Source organism: Podarcis liolepis (genome assembly GCF_965112155.1).
Source record: "Podarcis liolepis genome assembly, chromosome: 2".
In the NCBI taxonomy this organism is placed as follows: domain Eukaryota; kingdom Metazoa; phylum Chordata; class Lepidosauria; order Squamata; family Lacertidae; genus Podarcis; species Podarcis liolepis.
In genome coordinates this window covers 97,171,546-97,190,534 of record NC_139555.1, presented here as the reverse complement: position 1 = coordinate 97,190,534, position 18,989 = coordinate 97,171,546, and the positions used below count along the sequence as shown (strand labels likewise).

At 45.3% G+C, this 18,989-nt stretch overlaps 1 protein-coding gene across 2 annotated transcripts in view; it reads right to left on the bottom strand.

Annotated features, from left to right (window-relative positions):
• Window positions 1–11,866, bottom strand: part of FRMD4B (FERM domain containing 4B) — a 243,354-nt gene extending 231,488 nt beyond the window's left edge. The window contains exon 1 of one of the 2 annotated variants that reach the window (XR_014522917.1): window positions 11,408–11,866. The gene's annotated coding sequence lies outside the window, so the exon portion shown is untranslated. The remainder of the gene's footprint in view (window positions 1–11,407) is intronic. The other variant, XM_083491339.1, reaches the window with a different exon arrangement.
• Window positions 11,867–18,989: the final 7,123 nt, after the last annotated feature.

Sequence of the window (18,989 nt, the reverse complement as noted above, 5' to 3'; positions counted from 1 at the left end):
GACCTTCCACTCTTCAGGTAAGAGGCAGAGCCCTGGAGGAATAAAATGGTTCAGTCTCAGAAATTGTCAGAACACTGTTGATTGCCTGGAGCTCTCCAAGGTTCTGTAATGGTACCCTATGTTGGTGCCCCATGGTGCTAAGGCCCTACAAATTGCCAGGGTGGTGATGATATTGAATGTGGGTTTCTAACCACCAATATCTATATATATATTTACTCTTTGTAATAGAGTGCCACTGAACTGCAAAACAACAACAACAACAACACCCTACTCAGTGTATTTTTTAAAACAGAGCAATAGTTAGGAAGAAATCCAAAAGTTCCCACTGTATACTACACAATAGATTCATACTTGATTATCCTCAATACGAGAAACCACTTCCCCTTCAAGAAGAAGGCAACAGGCACATTACGCAAATCAAAGCTGGAAAACATTCATTCCCCATTTCCAGGGTTTGCTGAACAGCACTCACGACCACCTCCCACCTCTTCTCCCAAATGCAAGATTTTGCAGAAAAGGAAGCAAATAAAGTTACGAGCATGTTGTGAAAGTGTGTTGCTTGCATCACTTATTTTAAAAGGGCCTGTTGAGAATCTGGCGCATTCATCAACAGCTGGTATTAAGCCAAGAAAGAAAGTGGGTGATGTGCAGAAAGCAAGGTCATATATAGCCAGAAGTGATTTTATAGACAATGGTGCAACATTTAACCACTGCTTTGTAAGAGTGCAAGGATGGGCTAAGGGACAAATTTAAGCATCATTCTAGAAGTACACACCACTGAGCTTTCATTAGACAGTAGTTTATGATTCTGCTTATTCTCTGCTCCTATGCTTTTTCAAGTTCTCATTGTACTATATCAGGGATGGGGAATATGTGGCCTTCCAGATGTTGCTGGACAACAACTCCCATTATTCTTGACCAAGCTGGCTGGAGCTAATGGGAACTGGACTCCAACAACTTCTGGAGGGCAACAGGTTCTCCACCTCTGGCTATACATGCATCTGCTTTTAATGAAATGTTTTATATTGTTGCTAAGGCCCCTTATGCATCCTAATGGATCAGTATTTCCCAAACTTGGGCCTCCAGTTGTTGTTGGACTACGTTCCAAAATGTTGCATCCCAAAACCAGTGGTCAGGCATGATGGGAACAGTAGTCCAAAAACAACTGGAGGCCCAAGTTTGGGAAACCTTGTGATGGATGGAAAAACTGTGTATATTGAATTACATTATAAATAAAACAGTTAATAGGTACTATAGATCCTAACATGGAAAAAGGCTTTGCCTCCCTGGTCCCTAATTTGTAAAATGGGATTATCTGGCACAAGTTAGGCTGAAAGGCACCACCTTTGATTCCTCTGGTTTGTAGAAGTTGACAACAGCTACTCTCACCCACAACCATTCCTTTAATTCTACTGTGCAAATCCTTACAATGGAGTCAGTACCTGGAACTACAGATGGGGCGATGAACCCTAGGGCCACATTCTTTCTTGGGGAATTTTCTGAGGGCCATATCTCAGTGGGCGACAGGGCCAGGGGCAAAAGTGAGTGGAGAAATGAATGCAGCACCTACGTTCGTACAGCAATATGAGTTCTGTACATGCCTCTTTCTACTCTCCATCCAGGCCAGCAAGAAACATTGCCAGCCAGGACACATTCCAGCCGGGCAAAAACATTTGAGGAGGATACGGAGAAAGTCATGGGCATGGCTGGGAAGAGAGGGTGTGTCCTGAGGACATTCTTGAGGGCCAGGGAAAGAATATTGAGGGCCATGTTAAAACCGCACAGGTTCTGCATCCTGGACTCAAATAAAAAATTGCTCCCTCCCTCCCCACAGCCTCCTGTCAAGAGCATATTTCAGTTTCCAAGCTAGTTCCGAAAACTAGTTATTTCTTCTACCCCATAATCACTAGACCAAAGACTGGAAGCCTATACCAACACACCTTTCTGAAGCTTTAACTTCAATACTAACCTTGTCTACTGCGAAGTAAATCCTACTGAATTCAATGGGGCTTCCTCCCATGCAAGTGTGGTTAGGATTGAGGCCCCTGGAAACTGAACCATGTCCCTGTTTCCAGATTCTAAAAACCTTGCTTTTCACTAAGCTCTCTCTGATAGTGGGCATATTTGTTCTCAAAGTTCCAATTAGGTTTCCTGAACAAACTGTATATAAAATTAATTTGGACATGACATTCCCTCCTATGAAGCAGCTTCTTCTTTTTTAAAGTGTTTTACCGTACAGTAGTAAAATTATGCAAATGATCTCAAAAAATATAAATTAAACAAACTTATCAGTCACCCACTTGGAGATGACTTTTTTGTAATCTTAGTCAATCTGTAACTTCCCTGCCTGCAGTTATAGGGCATCGAGGAAGCAATATTAAAAAATCTCAATTAGGTTGTATTTGGGCGGAGGCCAAGTCTCGCTTTGTCAGAGTACTTGAAGATACATCATTCCAATTTCCATTTTCATCTCTAGGAAATTAATTTTGTCGCTCCCTTGCACTTGTTTATTTTTTTTTTAAATACACAAACAGAATCCCAGGGAAGTAGAGATGCGCAATCTTCTCCACACCCTTCTCCTTTTAAATTAATACTTTATCAGGCATGCCATTTTTATTTTAACCAAACAGATGCAATTTATTTAGTGCCTGTTCCAAACATCCTGCTTCTCTGGACTTGCAGCATTCACAATTACAACTGAAAATTGTTAAAGTAGAAGCTCCTTGTCCAGGGGCAAGAGATCACAGATTAGCGCAGGCCGCCGGAAGATGCTCATCATCCTTGACCATTAGCCATGCTGGCTGGTGGGACTCCAACAACATGGGGGGGGGGGAGACGAACCACATTGGCTACCCAGGTTGGCAGATGCCAGAGACAAACAATGAGTGAAATCCTATGCATGTCTTCTTGAAAGAAAGCCCTCGGAATTCACCTCCCAGTGTATGTAGAATGGCAGCCCTATACTGGCTATGGGCAGACAACCTTGCTGTAGTGTTGCAGACAACTGCCAAGAGCAATTTTATCTCATCATGCCCACCCGAACATATTATTTAGTTATCTACACTCGTTTTAGAAGCTTTACTGATACAGTGGTACCTCGGGTTACATACGCTTCAGGTTACAGACTCCGCTAACCCAGAAATAGTACCTCCGGTTAAGAACTTTGCTTCAGGATGAGAACAGAAATCGTGCTCCGGCGGCACAGCAGCAGCAGGAGGCCCCATTAGCTAAAGCGGTGCTTCAGGTTGAGAGCAGTTTCAGGTTAAGAATGTACCTCTGGAACGAATTAAGTACTTAACCCGAGGTACCACTGTAGTATGTGTTCTGTTGATAATATATATACTTACTTTTTAACAGTTTTGTGGATTTAAACTGTTTTATTTATAGTTTTGTGTTAACGCTATTGTAAATCTGAACAAATAAATGCCTCTAAGTCTTTCTAGAAAACTTCTTCTTATCAAATAAGGTAAAGCATGGGTAGGCAAACTAAGGCCTGGGGGCTGGATCCGGCCCAATCACCTTCTCAATCCTGCCCGCGGATGGTCCAGGAATCAGAGTATTTTTACATGAGTAGAATGTGTGCTTTTATTTAAAATGCATCTTTGGGTTATTTGTGGGGCATAGGAATTCTTTCATTATTCCCCCCCCCCCAAAAAAAAGATATAGTCCGGCCCCCCACAAGGTCTGAGGGACAGTGGACCGGCCCCCTGCTGAAAAAGTTTGCTGACCCCTGGGGTGAAGCATACTTTTCATTGCATAATATAGTTCTAGGCTGTTGTCACTTATATGATAGTGAACACCCCCTCCCCATTTACAGTTTTCTTTGTGTACATAAAAAGCACTGGGTTCAACTGATATTTTTGTCACTGGGATATATGTTTTTTTGTCCCAGACATTGTTAAAGTATCAGTGGTGGGGGTGGTGTTTTTTCTTTCTTTTTCAAAATGCCATTAAGTTTTTTGAAACAAAAACAGATCAAGGAAAAGAGGCAAGTGCCCTTCGTTATGTACGGGGACCCCAACAACACACTTTCTAATTTGCTTAGGTTAGTAAATTCTCCGCAAGAAACGGTCTGTGTCAAGTTTCTTTGCTTGGGCTGAAGAAGATTTAAAAATCAATAATATGAAAAACCAGGAAAGGTCAAAAATTATGCTCTGCTAGGTTCTCTGGAGGAGTTTGGCCAACTGCTATATCAGCCCATCGTAGACAGAGGCGAATTTAGGGGAGGGTGGTTGGCAAAATCATTTATCAGGAGAGAGATCGTATCGGACAATTTCTCTCCTCCTCCTCACAACTTGTAACCGTATTTTATCTGAAGAGATCAAGGAATCATTATGGATGGAGAAGCCAGAAAGCAGGGTGGGGGAACACACAAAAAGATAATTGAAACTGCAGCATCTCATTGTGCTTTCAGGTCCCATTCTCAATTGTCATCGTTTTTTCCACAAGTGCTCAGCATTTCAGGGCACTCTTAAGTATTAGCGGTAACTTTTTTCTTTTCTTTTTAAGTTTACGCTTCTGTAAGTCATTCTGTTTAACTCACAAGGTAACTTTTTCAGTAGCAGAAAGCACCTTGGCAATGCAATGCGAGGGGGAGCTGTTTTCTTGCTTGCTTGGGTTCCAGCAGAAAGGGGATTTCTGTGACACGTATTAAAACAATGGAAGAAAGTAAACTAGGAAGCATCTTTTGAAGATTCCCATACAGTCATCCCTCAGGTTACAGATGCTTCAGGTTGCGCGTTTTCGGATTGCGCACCGCGCTGAACCCAGAAGTACCAGAATGGGTTACTTCCAGCTTTCAGCACTCGTGCATGTGCAGAAACACTAAATCACACTTTACGCATGCAAAGAAGCGCTGAATCATGACCCGCGCGTGTGCAGGCGCGGCACTGCAGGTTGCGAACGTGCCTCCCGCACGGATCATGTTTGCAACCCGAGCGTCCATTGTATTTTAATCATTCTTAAAGGCCGGTCACGTGTGGTCTGTGAATCACAGAGGATGCAATTCTGCACAGTACTGAGTAGCACACTCCAGACATAAAGCTTGCCATCTCCGTAAAAGATGAAGCCACAATTTTATCCAAATACTTTTTTTGGTTTTTGTTTGTTTTTAAAAAGCTTCAACTAACAAGCTGGTTCTGCTTCTGCTTTTGATTATTTCAAATTACTGGCCTGGCTGATGCTCTGTTTAATTAGCGCCCAGATTGTGTACCCCCGTTTCTCTTTATCAGTTTAAATTAGAACAAAGTGGCAGGGAGCCATTCCATGGGGACTTAAACAAGGTTTGCAAATGTCTCTCTATTCATCATGCATCTGCCTCGCTCCACTTTTCATCTGCGCACCAAGCTTAATCCTCCTGGCTCAGTTAGGTGAGAGAGGCCAGAGTTGCTGGCCAAATCTCTCATTTGGCCAAAGCCCTCAGAAGGAACCAGCACAAGGAAGGAGGAAAGAGAAAACACTGGAAGACATTAATATTTTCAGGCAATGGCAGAGAAACGGAAGCATGCCGAATGCAAGGGATCAGCTGGTGATTATTATTATGTTTGCAATTTATATACTGCTTCATATTTCAAGGAAAATCTCTAAGTGGCTTATCGTAGCCTAGAAATAATCACAAACAAAAGTCAATTTCAGAAAAAGAGTCATAAAACACCCACATTTGGAGCGGCACAGATAACAATTAGATATCTGCTTACGCATCAATATATAATGAGACAACTAAAATATGTACAGTTTGCCAAATGCAACCAGTTTGAAGTTAGTAATAATATTTGCAAATAAATAAGAAAAGGTGAATTTAAGCTTGCAATCCTATACCCACTTACCTGAGAGCAAGTACCATTGAACTCAATGGGACTTAGTTCTGAGCAGACATGTGGAGGATTACACTGTAAGGCTGCAGTCCTAAACACACATACAAGGGAGTAAGTCCTGTTGGACACAATGGAACTTACTTCTGAGTATACATGCACAGGACTGCACTATAAATCTACTGGTTCATAACAAGATTGGGAGCTTCCACACTGGAATTTACTGTGTCTTTGAAACCCTTCTCATTTAATTTGTGTAGTTCACATGTTACTCTCAAACAACACCAATCTTGATGCATGTCCCCTGTAAATCTGGGTTTATCTAATACAGGCAAAATCGGATCAACTGAGGAATACCGCCCCCCCCTTAAATCGATCAGATTTGCACAAAACCAGAAAACTGCACAAGCAAATTTAAAATTGCCTGCCACTTCTCGGGTGGGTAATTTAGAACAAACAAACAAACAAACAAGCTGGGTGTGCAGCCATTGGTGTGCAATATGTGCATGCCCTTTTGGTACCTAATTACCATAATAGAATCAACCAATTAGAAGGCCAGGACAATCACAATGGAGCACCTGCTGGTGTGAATGGGAAAGACCAAAGCTGCTCTTCATAAACAAATTCTAATATATGTGGGAGTGGACAACTCTGGTATAATGTGATTGGTGGGGAAATGGATGAACAGCTAAATACTGCTGAAATGTGGACAAGCCCTAACTCTGTGGCTCTGACTGTATCCTAGGCTCACCTTCTACATTTGTAAATAAATTCAAATATTACAATATGAAACAAGCTTCATGTAACCTCTTTCCGAAGAAAACTGAACCTTGCACCCCTAAAACATTCCATTGCTCAGAAGTGGGGCATGCAAGCCTAACAGAATTATGGTGTCATAAATTGAAATATATTGTTTCTGGCAACTTTGAAATTATTAGTTGTGTGAAGATATCTGGTTGGTTGCCATTCTTTTTAAAACATATATATATATTATTGTTATTGTTTTGTTATTTGCCACTCTGACTCCAACCAAAAATCCAATTAAAATTTGGCTCCAATGAAATACTCAATTAACAAAAATCTGTAAGCCCCTTTTACAGGTCTCTCTCTTGGACTCAAATGCCACTTTTATATATACAGGAATCCATATACAAATTACATTTCAGTTAAACTAGTCACAGAACGAGTGGCAATGATGATTTCCTAATTTGAAACACACCACTGTGAACTTGGAAACCATTTGGGAAAGTGGTTGTGAGGCAAATTTTACCTCAGGTCCATGCCTGAACAGAAATCCAAGGAAATGGAGGAATGGGGGGGTTGGGGGTTGGGAGGGACACAACCACCTCACTGTTTGGCAAGATGCTACAACCACCAGCTTACCAAGTGCTCAGTAAACACCCCACCAAGTTGTGAAGGGGTTATGGTATTTCACCATAGTGGCTGTAGTCATCATAGTTTCTTTCCTCACACATTTGTCTGAATAGGGCTAGTGTAGCAGTCAGAGTGCTGAACTGGGACCTAGGTTGACATCTCTGTTGGCCAAGAAACTCAGTGGGGAAACTTGATGTGGTTACTAGTTCTCAGCCAAGCCTACATCATCATCATCATCATTTTACTTATACCCCATCCATCTGACTGGGTTTCCCCAGCCACTCTGGACAGCTTCCAGCAGAATACAGAAACATAATGAAACGTCAAACGTTAATAACTTCCTGGTACAGGGCTTGCCTTCAAATGTCTTCTAAAAGTTATATGGTTGTTTATCTCCTTGACATCTGATGGGAGGATTTTCAGAGGGTGGGCGCCAGTACCGAGAAGGCCCTCTGCCTGGTTCCCTGTAACCTCACTTGTCGCAGTGAGGGAACTGCCAGAAGGCCCTCAGAAGAGGACCTCAGTGTCATAGGCTTGTTGTAAGGTTATATATTAAAGGTTGTTAAACAGGTTTAAATGTGAAGGGTGTGTAATTTGGGGTGAGCAGCTGTGGAATGCAATACTGAAGCATGATATGACCACATTTGTGATTAGGAGAGAGCAGTGGCGTAGCGTGGGTTGTCAGCACCTGGGGCAAGGCAAGTAATTTGCGCCCCCTAACCCGTGGATTTGCGCCCCCTAACCCGTGGATTTGCGCCCCCTAACCCTAACCCCCAGATGTTGCGCCCGGTGCGGCCGGGCCCCCCTGCACCCCCCACGCTACGCCACTGGGAGAGAGATAGCACAGAAAAGCCAAAAGAGGGGAAATGGACACAGAAAACAACGCAGGAAGAGGGACTATTGTAGGAAACTGAGGGAGGAAACGAACAAAGGAAAGGCAGTGCGACAAACACCACAAAAAGGCCAGCCAGATCAGAACTTCAGTAAAGTCAGGATCTCAAGTTGGTAGGTTTTATCTTTTTGATCTGCTCAGCATCTGCAGAGCTGTAATAGAGAAATAGCATGCGAGCATTTGCACATCAGCAGAGCAGCACAGTTGGACTTTAGCTTCCTTAGGGGAAAAGGTGGGAAACGTTGCTGTCAGAGTACTACAGCTGTCTACTCGTTGTGTTTCATAGCGCTTACTGCCTGTGCTGGACAGGGTGTGTGCATGCGTGTGTGCGTAAACTTTCCTTGCACCACATGTTTATAGTCACTCACTTGTTACACATTAAGCAAGCACGATGTGTGTACTCCTGACTAAGTTGGTTATCAAGTACTTTTTTAAAATCAACATTCTTGTGCAGCACCATCTCCACATACAGTCACAAGTATGTCCCAGTATGAGACTTACTCCCAAGTAAGTGTCGGTAGTATTTGAGCGTAATGTTGCACGCTTGCATACGCCTGGAAGTAAACTGAATTGAGTTCAATGAGGCTAACCTAATAGACATTGCACTGATAGGGAGTCTTTCATCACAGAGCGTTTAACATCTAAGTAAACCCGCATACGTGTGTGTAGGTTGTTAGTTTCTCTACACTCTGTAGGGCACCTGTGGCCCTCCCAATGTTGCTGGACTATAACCCCTATTATTCCTGACCCCTGGCTATGATGACTGGGGCTGATGGAAGTTGGAGCCACAGATCCCCCATACCTGCTGTACAGGCTACAGAAAAGGGAGGTGGTTGGCTGCCTGATCGTTATATCTTGCACTTTTTATTAGGCTTCAAGTAGAAACTTCCTATGATGTGCATAACGCCAAATATAATTCTGTCATTTAAAAAAAAATGCTTGAATTTTCTGACCACAACTTAGCTTACACACTACTATAATTATTTATTAAGTTTAATCTTTAAAAAAACCTCTTCACATTGTGAGTGTAATTCAAGTGTAATTAACCATTTTGATTATTCATCTTTTAAAAAATGAATTGTTTTTCATACAAACATTAGTAACAGGTGTGGGGAATTGTTGCCCGACAACCCCCAGGGGGCACCACATCAGCTACACCTGGTTAGTACAGATCGCAGGTGCCAAGCACCTTCCTAAAAAGTGGCATTCTCCTTTCTATCACACACAGAAAGGATGTCTCTCCTAAGATTATGCCTATCACTGAAACCACGTGGGCGCATCATCCAGAGAATAAAGTATGTGTCTGCCTTCAGAAATATATTTTCCCAACTGCAAATTTAAAATGGATAGATTAGTCCATTACTCCACTGAAACTCATATAATCCACCCACCCATCAAAATCTCTTTAAAACACACACTCCAGTTTTTTTCTTTCTTTCTGGCCTTTAATCTTGCCCAGCAAAATGAAACCCCAATGGGAAGCCACAGCAGCATTACAGGCACTTGTGAGCTCAGAGCAAAAATACCAGCAGCCTCTCTGGGCATTTCCTACTCCTGATAAGAGAGAGCTTAAGTCCCACAGATAAGAGAATGTTCTTGGAAATTTAACCCTGAAGAGCTTCTCTCTCTCTCTCTCTCTCTCTCTCTCTCTCTCTCATCCCTTTTACAAGTTCCCGCCGCCCCCATAACAAATCAGATGAATGCTGGAAAGCTTGGAACTCTTGGAATGGGAGACGCCTCTACTCTTCTAGAGCAGTGTTTCCCAACAGGTGTTCCGCGGCACACTAGTGTGCCGTGAGACACCGGCTGGTGTGCCGTGGGAGGGAGGCGGGCGAGTCGGGCGGCGAGAGGCGGGGCGGCGGCGAGGATCCGCGTCGAGCCGGGGGCGGCTCCGCGGTGCTGGTGCCGAGCGGCGGGGCAGCGCGCGCAAAAGGGAGGCGCGCGAGACAGCGGAGGAGGAGGAGGCCGGCATGTCCGGGCAGCAGCAGCAGCAGCAGCAGCAGCAACTCCCGGCGACGGCTCCTCCTCCGCCCGCTATCGCCGCCATCACCACAACAGCCGCTGCCGCCGTCCCTCAATCCCTCGCTCTGCTGCCTCCTCCCACCCCGGCAAGGGGAAGGGAAAAAACTTTCACTTTTGTGCGTCCCTCCCGGCGTGACGCTGCGCGCTGACGTCACGGGGCGGGGCTTTAATGGTGGTGTGCCGCGAGATTTTTTCCCGGTAAACAGGTGTGCCGTTGCCCAAAAACGTTTGGGAAACACTGTTCTAGAGCCCAGATTTGCACCCAGAGAGCTGTCAAGGGAGTTCCTCTCTTCCTGCCTTCTTTGGACAGGAGCACCCAGCCAGAGGAGTCTCTGAAAGCAGTGCCAATGTCTGTCTGTGTGCATGAGAGACAGAGAGACACCTGAATCTGCAACCCTCTTTGGACTCTTGTATTATCATAACACACCGCTTGTGGGTTGAGCAACTGATCGCTTGAGGAGATTCCCTTCTAAGCATCGCATCTGTCCTCACTCACCCCTCCCTGCCCCCACCCCTCCATCCCAAACCAAAGAATCCGGCTGGTCTGAACAAGTTGCCTCCATTCTACGCTTAAGTGCTCCTTCAATCCCAGCCTCGGGGCTCGAGTCCACACGCAGCTAAGTAACTCCTTTGCTGCTCAATGAAACATCCCATCTCTCGCTCGCTCTCCAGTCACTCTTCACAGATCGCTCAGAAGAACAAAGCACATGGGTTGTGTGCTTTGGTTGTTGGGGTTTTTTTGCACGTTGCCAATCAAAAAAGGAGGGAAGGAGAGCTTTCACAAATTCAGAAGGAAAAAGGAGGAGGAGGGGAGAGAGAGAAAAAGGCAGGGAGGGGAAGCCACAGATAATATGATAATCCACACGCCCAAACTTCCAGCCGGGCTCGAGTGTAGCCTCGGGGTGCCCGCAGCCAGACACCCTGCCCTAGTCTCTGAGCTTTGTTCCTGGGAACACCCAGACGCGGGGGAAACAGCCCGGAGGATTAGCTTTCGCTGGCAGCCAGGCAGGGAGGGAGAAAAACAAGCCGGCGAGCGAGGGAGCCTTCCTGCACCAACGCCGCCCTCCTGGCGCTGCTGGGCGTGAGCGCAGCCGAGGAAGCGTCGAGCGGGCAGCTTGTTGCGACTGACAATGGCTATTACTGGGGCTCCCGGCTTCCTGCTGCTGCTGCTGCTCCTCTCTCTGTCTCTCTCCGCTGCAGATGGAGAGAGCGCACAAGGCACCCCATCCCTCTCCATACGCGCGGAGGGATGCGCATCCAAAGACTAGACAACAATGCGTCCCTCTTGCAGCGGGGGAAACGCGCCTACCTTTGCGCTCTGGTCGCGGCTGCTCCTGCGGGCAGGAGACGCGCCTGTCCCCGCTGCAGGAGCAGGAACTCCGCCGGCGCCGCTGAGTTTCGCTTCCCTTCGGAGCAGCACGTGAGAAAGCGGGCTGCTCCGGCCGCCGAAAGCCTCTCCCGCAGCCTGGCCGCGCTGCTTTCCCGGGCGCTTCGCCTCTGCCGCGGGCCACCCTCTCGCCTCGCTCGGCCGCTGCTGCGCCTCTGCCCAGGCAGCGCGGATGCTGCTCCTGCACGCTCGGCGGAGATGGCACAGCCCTGCGCCAGAGAGGGAAGGAAGGAGGGAGGGAGGGAGGGAAGGAGGGAGGGAGGGCTCTAGCGGCCGGGAAAGGGTCCCGCACGGCGCTCGCCGCCTGGCAGAAAGCAACGCCGCCCAGGGAATAGGCAAAGAGGCTCCCCGAGGCTCGCCAGGGAGGAGCAGCCCCACCCTCCTTCGCCCTCGCCTGGAAAGGCGAGTCTCGCCCACGTGCCAGTTGCGGACTTGAGCGAAGACTTGGACCGTCCGGAAGAAGCGCTGCGCTCAGACAACTTTCCGGCGGCCTCCGGTGATACTTTTCAGTGGGATCGGGTCACACACGTTAAGGCAGGTGGTAGTCAGAGTGGTTGCCTGCCAATCACCCCCAGAGCCTGCCAATCACCCCGGAGTTCAAAGACCTCGGCGATGCAATATGGTGCAACCACCGTGCAGATATTGTTGGACTCCAACTCCCAAAATATATGTACACCAAGTTTCAAATGTGGTGACAGTGATAATCATACAACAAAACAAAACACCACAAACTGGCTTATAAATATAAAACCAAATTTACTAGAATAATAGCTAGAATAGAGATAGGCTATAACCATTCAAACAACAAACATACTAAGGTGCCGTGTGCAAGACAAAGCCTGGAGATACTGTAAACATGGAGTGGATAAATGTACAACTCTATCTTAAGTTACATGTACAGTAAACGTTATACAGACTCAATAAATGAACCTTTCAGCAAGTAGCGTAAGTCCAATCACGGAACGGCAACCCCGTGCCGCCACAACGGCAAGAGTAGCACACTGGAGAATATGAAAAAGTTTTTCAAAGCTGTTTTTCAAAGCTTGAACTGGATGAGATGTTCTTCAATGGGCCTTGAGTTGGAAACACAAAGCCGTGTACATGGATCAATCATGGGAAGGCAAACCAAAGCCACCACCCTGGTGAGAATGACGCAAGTGGGCAAAAGCAGACCTGTTCTCCAGATATATTACAGGTTTCACTACACGCTTCATCAGTCCGAAAAGCTGCATGATACAAAATAGCACTCCAATTACAATGTGTGGTAAACCATAAAAATTAGAAAATATCAGTCTATTACTATACCTTACCCAATCATACAAAACAGTTTACTCAGGATAAAGAAGGTATTCACAGGCACAGCTAGTGTTCAGACTCATAACAAACAGTTAAATACAATACAGGTGTATAGAATCAATCACATGATTACATGGTTGAAAGTGCAGCATCACTTTTCTGTTACAACCAAACAACAGTATACAAATATACATAGCATCCCAGGTCGAATTCAGTATTCAAACCGTTTGGATACAAGGTTCCTAATTGAAATATTAATTTATACTCCTTTTGTAACAAGGCTCTTCGTATACCTACAGTTCTACAAGGTTGTTTTTTGAAGGTCCACAAGATAAAAAAAACTCAGATCATTCTCTGTATGGGCTGCTTGCTGGAAATGCTGGGCTAATGGGGCATCTAGACATACAGTCATACCTCGGGTTGAATGTGCTTCAGGTTGAGCGTTTTCAAGTTATGCTCCGCGGCAACCCGGAAGTAACGGAGCGCATTACTTCCGGGTTTCACCACTTGCGCATGCACAGACGCTCAAAATGACATCACGTGCATGCGTGGAAGCAGCAAAACGCGACCCGTGCACACGCAGACATGCAGTCGTGTCTTACCTTCTATTCAGGATGCGAACGGGGCTCCAGAATGGATCCCGTTCGCATTCCGAGGTACCACTGTATATTACGTATTTTGGACGTATGCTCAGAAATTCTGGTCTTAATTACACGAGTGGTACTGCCTACATATAACAGGTCACAAGCGCAGCGGAGGCAATATACACAGTTTTTAGTAGAACAATTTGTGAACTGTTGCAAGACAATCTTTTGTCCATTCATTGTATTAGTGAATGATTTTACGGGCAACGCAAATCTGCAACGTGTGCAGTGACCACATCTATAATGCCCTTTCACCAATATATGAGGATCCTCACTATGATATTCTAATAAATCAGTGTGGGTAAGAACATCTCTAAATGATCTAGTCTGCCTTTTGCCTAAAACTGGCAAATTTTCACAACCTGGAATATGGGAGATGACATGCCAATGTTGTCCAATAACTCTTTCAATAGAGGAGGATAAACAATTGTACTCTACAGAACCAAAAATCCTGTTCTGTTCATTCTTGGGTTTCGATACCAACAAACCCTGTCTGGAAGTTCTTTTAGCCCTATCTAGAGCTGTTTGAATTATAGTTTGTGGATAGCCTCTATCTCTTAATGAAGAGGAAAGAGATGCAGCATTTTTTTAAAAATCGGATTCAAAAGAGTTTCCTGCAGCCAATCAGAAGCCACACTTTGGTTTCCGAATGTTTTGGAAGTCAAATGGAATCTTTTCCGTTTCCAACTGTACTAATTTGTATGAATAAACTTTCAGAAGGAAACCAGCCATATATATATATATATATATATATATATATATATATATATATATATATATATATTTGCTTTCGTAGATTTTCACGGGTACAGGAATGCAGGTTTTGGTGTCTTCGGGTGTCTTCCCGTGTAAGAGTTGGGGTGTCTAGGCGACGTTTCGACGAGGTCTCACTCGTCATCTTCAGGCTGGTGCTTTCGGCTTCTTGTTACTGGAACAGAGCAGGATCTCAGTGTTTGAGTTCCTATAAATACTGTTGAGGGGGTGTGGTGTATAGCCTTCAACGTTCTGGGCAGAGAGGAGGTTCCCAGGTTAGTGTGCCTTTTCTTCTTTTGTTCCTTAATTACTTGAGGGATATCTTGAGTGATTTCTTGAGTGATATTCTGAGTACCACTTAGGTGGGTCATTAGGTGTGGATTAGTTGCTAAAGCTTTCGTGTCTTGACCTCTTGAGCTTGTGAAGAGTTTTTCTGAGAAGATGGCTGTACTGCACTTAGTTGTGCTCTGGCTTGGCTTCGTGTATAGGGGCGAGCTGTGGTTTTGTGCCCTGTGCCAGCCAGATCTGTGTAGGGATTGCAGGGGGGTGCAGCATCCGGAGGTGCCACTATGGTTTGGTTACTGGATGGTGTCTGTGATTTATCTGTGGAGAGGGTCTGGGTTTGGGTCTGGTGTGGTTGATTGGTGATGGCGTTCTGTGTGCCTCTGGTTCTGGTGTCGGTTTTTGTGGGGAGGGCTAATTTCCAGATGTCTGGCAGGCGGGACGTGTCGTCACGCTTGTTCATGTTGTGAGGGTGTTTCTCTATCTCGATGGCTTCCATGATTATTCTCTTGTGGTGATGTTCCATGTTAAAGAGCAATTTGGAATCTGCAAAATTAATTTCGTGTCCTGTTTCTTTCATGTGTTGGAAAAGAGAGGAAGTTTTTTCTTCTTTTTTGACGGCATTCTTGTGTTCTGCGATACGTGCATTTATTCGTCTGTTTGTTTGTCCAATGTACGTGGCTGGGCAGACTTTGCAGGGTATTTCATAGACCCCTTGGTTTTCCAACTGGATTTTATCTTTGGGGTTTCTGAGGATATTGGCTATTTTTTGGTTGGTGCAAAAGGCTGTTTTGATATTGTGTTTATGGAGGATTTTGCTAATTTTATCTGTAGTGCCCTTGATATAAGGAAGGAGGGCCATGCCATTGTTTTCTTCTGTGTCTTGGTTTTTGGGGGGTGTTTCTTTTTGGATTAGCTTCGTAACCCTGTTTTGCTGGTATCCATTGGCGATTAACAGAATCTCTCAAATGTGGGGGGAGGGGGTGGGGGGAGGTAGGAGGACCCTTATTGAAATCCACAAATAGCATCCTCCGGCTCCTCCCAATTTATCCCCCCTCCCAGTAGCCTTCAACAGTAGCAAATTGGGTCTTCTGCTCCATCCCCTAATAATTTAAGTATTGACTATGTTGCTTAGATGCAGTAATGTGGAATGGAGGAGGAGGGGCAGGAGAGGATATCACCTGAATGGGGCTCCATGGAGATACTTGGGTTTATTCCTATTTTGAGTCAACCTTTTTCAGAAAATGGCCATCATCACACCCATGGCAGCATTGTTTGGAGGTGCATTGGAACCTTGGTTCTCGAACTTAATCCATTCGAACTCCCGAAATGTTCGAAAACCAAGGCGCGGCTTCCGATTGGCGCAGGCGCCCCAGAAAAAATAGCCGACAGCCACGTTGGACGTTCGGCTCCTGAAAAATGTTTGAAAAGCGGATCACTTCTGGGTTTTCCTATTTGTTCGTCAACTAAGCCGTTCGAGAACCAAGGTTCCACTGTACTGAATCAGAGGCTGGAGAGCCACCTGCCAGGGACTCTCCTTCAGGTATACAGATCCTCCTTACATTCAGCAGCATGTCATGTGGGGGGGGCAGTGGTAAGGGAACACTGAGCTATATCAGGGCAGTGGTGATGTGTGAGCCATTCATAATCTTAAAATAAAGGTAAAGGTAAAGGGACCCCTGACCATTAGGTCCAGTCGTGACCGACTCTGGGCTTGTGGCGCTCATCTCGCTTTATTGGCCGAGGGAGCCGGCGTACAGCTTCAGGGTCATGTGGCCAGCATGACTAAGCCGTTTCTGGCGAACCAGAGCAGCGCACAGAAACTCCGTTTACCTTCCTGCCGGAGCGGTACCTATTTATCTACTTGCACTCTGACGTGCTTTTGAACTGCTAGGTTGGCAGGAGCAGGGACTGAGCAACGGGAGCTCACCCCGTCGCGGGGATTCGAACCGCTGACTTTCTGATTGGCAAGTCCTAGGCTCTGTGGTTTAACCCACAGCGCCACCCACGTTCCTAATCTTAAAATATATGGCATTAAAAAATGGAAGCTGTTGTGGGACTGGCAAAGACTTGCATATGGGGCCAACTAATCATAGTTTTAGTCTGTTGTCCTGGGTGGGGGTGGGGGGAGATGGAAGGTCTTCCCATATTAACTTCAATTCCAAACTAGTAATCTAGGCAGAGAAAACCCAGAGCAGAGTGCCTTGGTTTTGCATTACTCCTTTCCTTTGGCACGGATAACCACATTTGGCACATATTCCTGTGGTATATACACACTGGCATCCATTTGCCTTCCACAAATAATCTTCAATCAAAGTCAAAGGAGTAAGTGCCTTCTCTAAATGGCTTCTAAAGGTCAGCCAAAATTTATAGCTGCTGAGATAAATACTCTTTATCTATTCCACTGCTATATTATTATCAAATTTTAAAAGGGCTCTGTGAAAATATTTCTGGCATGGTCGGCCATATTTGAAGGAGATTTAAAGAGCTGTAATGTACAAAACGGCAAAATTATTTCTGCACAAAGCTTAATCTCTCTTGCCATTCTCACCAGTAACCTGAAGCTGCAAATCTCTGCAGAGGTATTCAGAAGTTCCCCATTGAATAAATTGGGACTGCTGCCAAATCATAAGCAAGCATAGGATTGGGCTGACAGCGATTCAATGGAGCACAGTGTTAATATTTAAGCTGGAAATGAAGCTGGTAATTTTCTTCTCTGGATATGAGAAAACTAGGGGCTGTGCCCCTGCTCATTCACCCACCCATCCCCAGCCATTCCCCCACCCCACATTAACCCCTAGAGTGGATGACACATAGTTCTCTATTTCCATTCCGTCAGAATCAGGAGAAGCTAGGAAGGTAGATCAGTGTCTGGAAGCAGTGACAAGATGAATGGGAGCCAATAAATTGAGGCTGATAAGACCAAAGTGTTGTGGGTGTGTTCAGGAATTAGATGTACGGCCTGTTCTGGGGGGGGGGGTCGCCCCCCCCCCGGAAAAGGATTGTACAGTGGTACTTCAGGTTACATACTTAATTCGTTCCGGAGGTCCGTTCTTAACCTGAAACTGTTCTTAACCTAAAGCACCACTTTAGCTAATGGGGCCTCCTGCTGCTGCCATGATGCCGGAGCACGATTTCTGTTTTCATCCTGAAGCAAAGTTCTTAACCTGAAGCAATATTTCTGGGTTAGCGGAGTCTGTAACCTGAAGCGTATGTAACCTGAGGTACCACTGTAATTTGAGACAACTTTGTGAGGTTTGTAATTTGTGAGCGGATTCCAGCTTTCCACTGGAGTCTCAAGTGGCTTCAAGGAGTGCTTAAGCCCAGCTTAGGTTGCTTTACCAGATATGGCCATTCCTGGGTCAAGACAGCTTGGCCTCAGTTGCTCATGATCTGGTGACCTCCCACCTGGTCTACAGTAATGCGCTCTTCATGGGGCTGCCCTTGAACATGATCCAGATGTTGTAACCAGTGCAGAATGTGGCTGCAAGGTGGATAAGTGGGACAGCCCAATGCGATCATGTGTCATCAGTCGTGAGAGCATTGCACTGGCTGCCAGTGAGCTACTTGGCTCAATTCAAGGGAGCAGTACTATCATACAAGGCCCTAAGTGACTTGGGACCCAAGTACCTAAACGAGTGCTTTCCCCAGTATCAACCATCTCGGGCCCCACAATTGGCAGGGTTATTGCCTAGCTGCCATTGTCTCATGAGAAGGCCTTATCAGTGGTGGCTCCCCATTTGTGGCATGCTTTTTTTAAAAAAGAAGAATCACACGTGCGCACACACAAAATGTCTGTAGATTTTCACCCCTGCCCCACCTAGGCAAAACAATATTTTTGGCAAATCAAATGCCATGTGGATAAAGAACCTTATACACAGTGTTTATTTTATTTTAAAAGGGAAATGTTTGTGTGTTTCTTTCACTCCTGATCCTAAGACACGTTTATAAGAGAGAAGGGAACTTTCAGACGCTGCGCTTGTTCAGAAAATGTCTTTAAACCATTAACTCTTACCACATCAAAGGTTTCTTTGGAACATCCAAGGGAAGTCTCTTTGTTATAAAGTAACAAATAAATTAATCATAAATTGGCTAATACAATGCAGCATAAACATAAAATTGTAAGCACATTGAAGCCAGTATCTTAATATATTCAGACTCCTAGTCTAAAGAAATAAGAGACCCTAGGCTAAAAGGAAACAAAACAGGAGAGCATAACTTGGTTTATGAACTCTGAACACAGGGCTCAAAACCCTGCTTCAAGCATCCGGCAGCCATCTTCCTTTCCTATGTATATCTGGATAGGAGCAAAGTTATACCTTTCTCAGCTTTTAATTAGTGTGATCCTGCATTTGAATGAAGGGAAGGAGTTCAGGATCCAAGGTTAGGACTGGGATTTTTCAGACTGTGAGAGTTACGCTCTCTCCTCCTAATCCAACAGGCAATAGCGACCTTACCAATTCCTTGATCTGATGTTCCACAAAACATTCAAGCTGTTTCTTTGAGAGCAGTGTAAAGGTGTAAAGAGA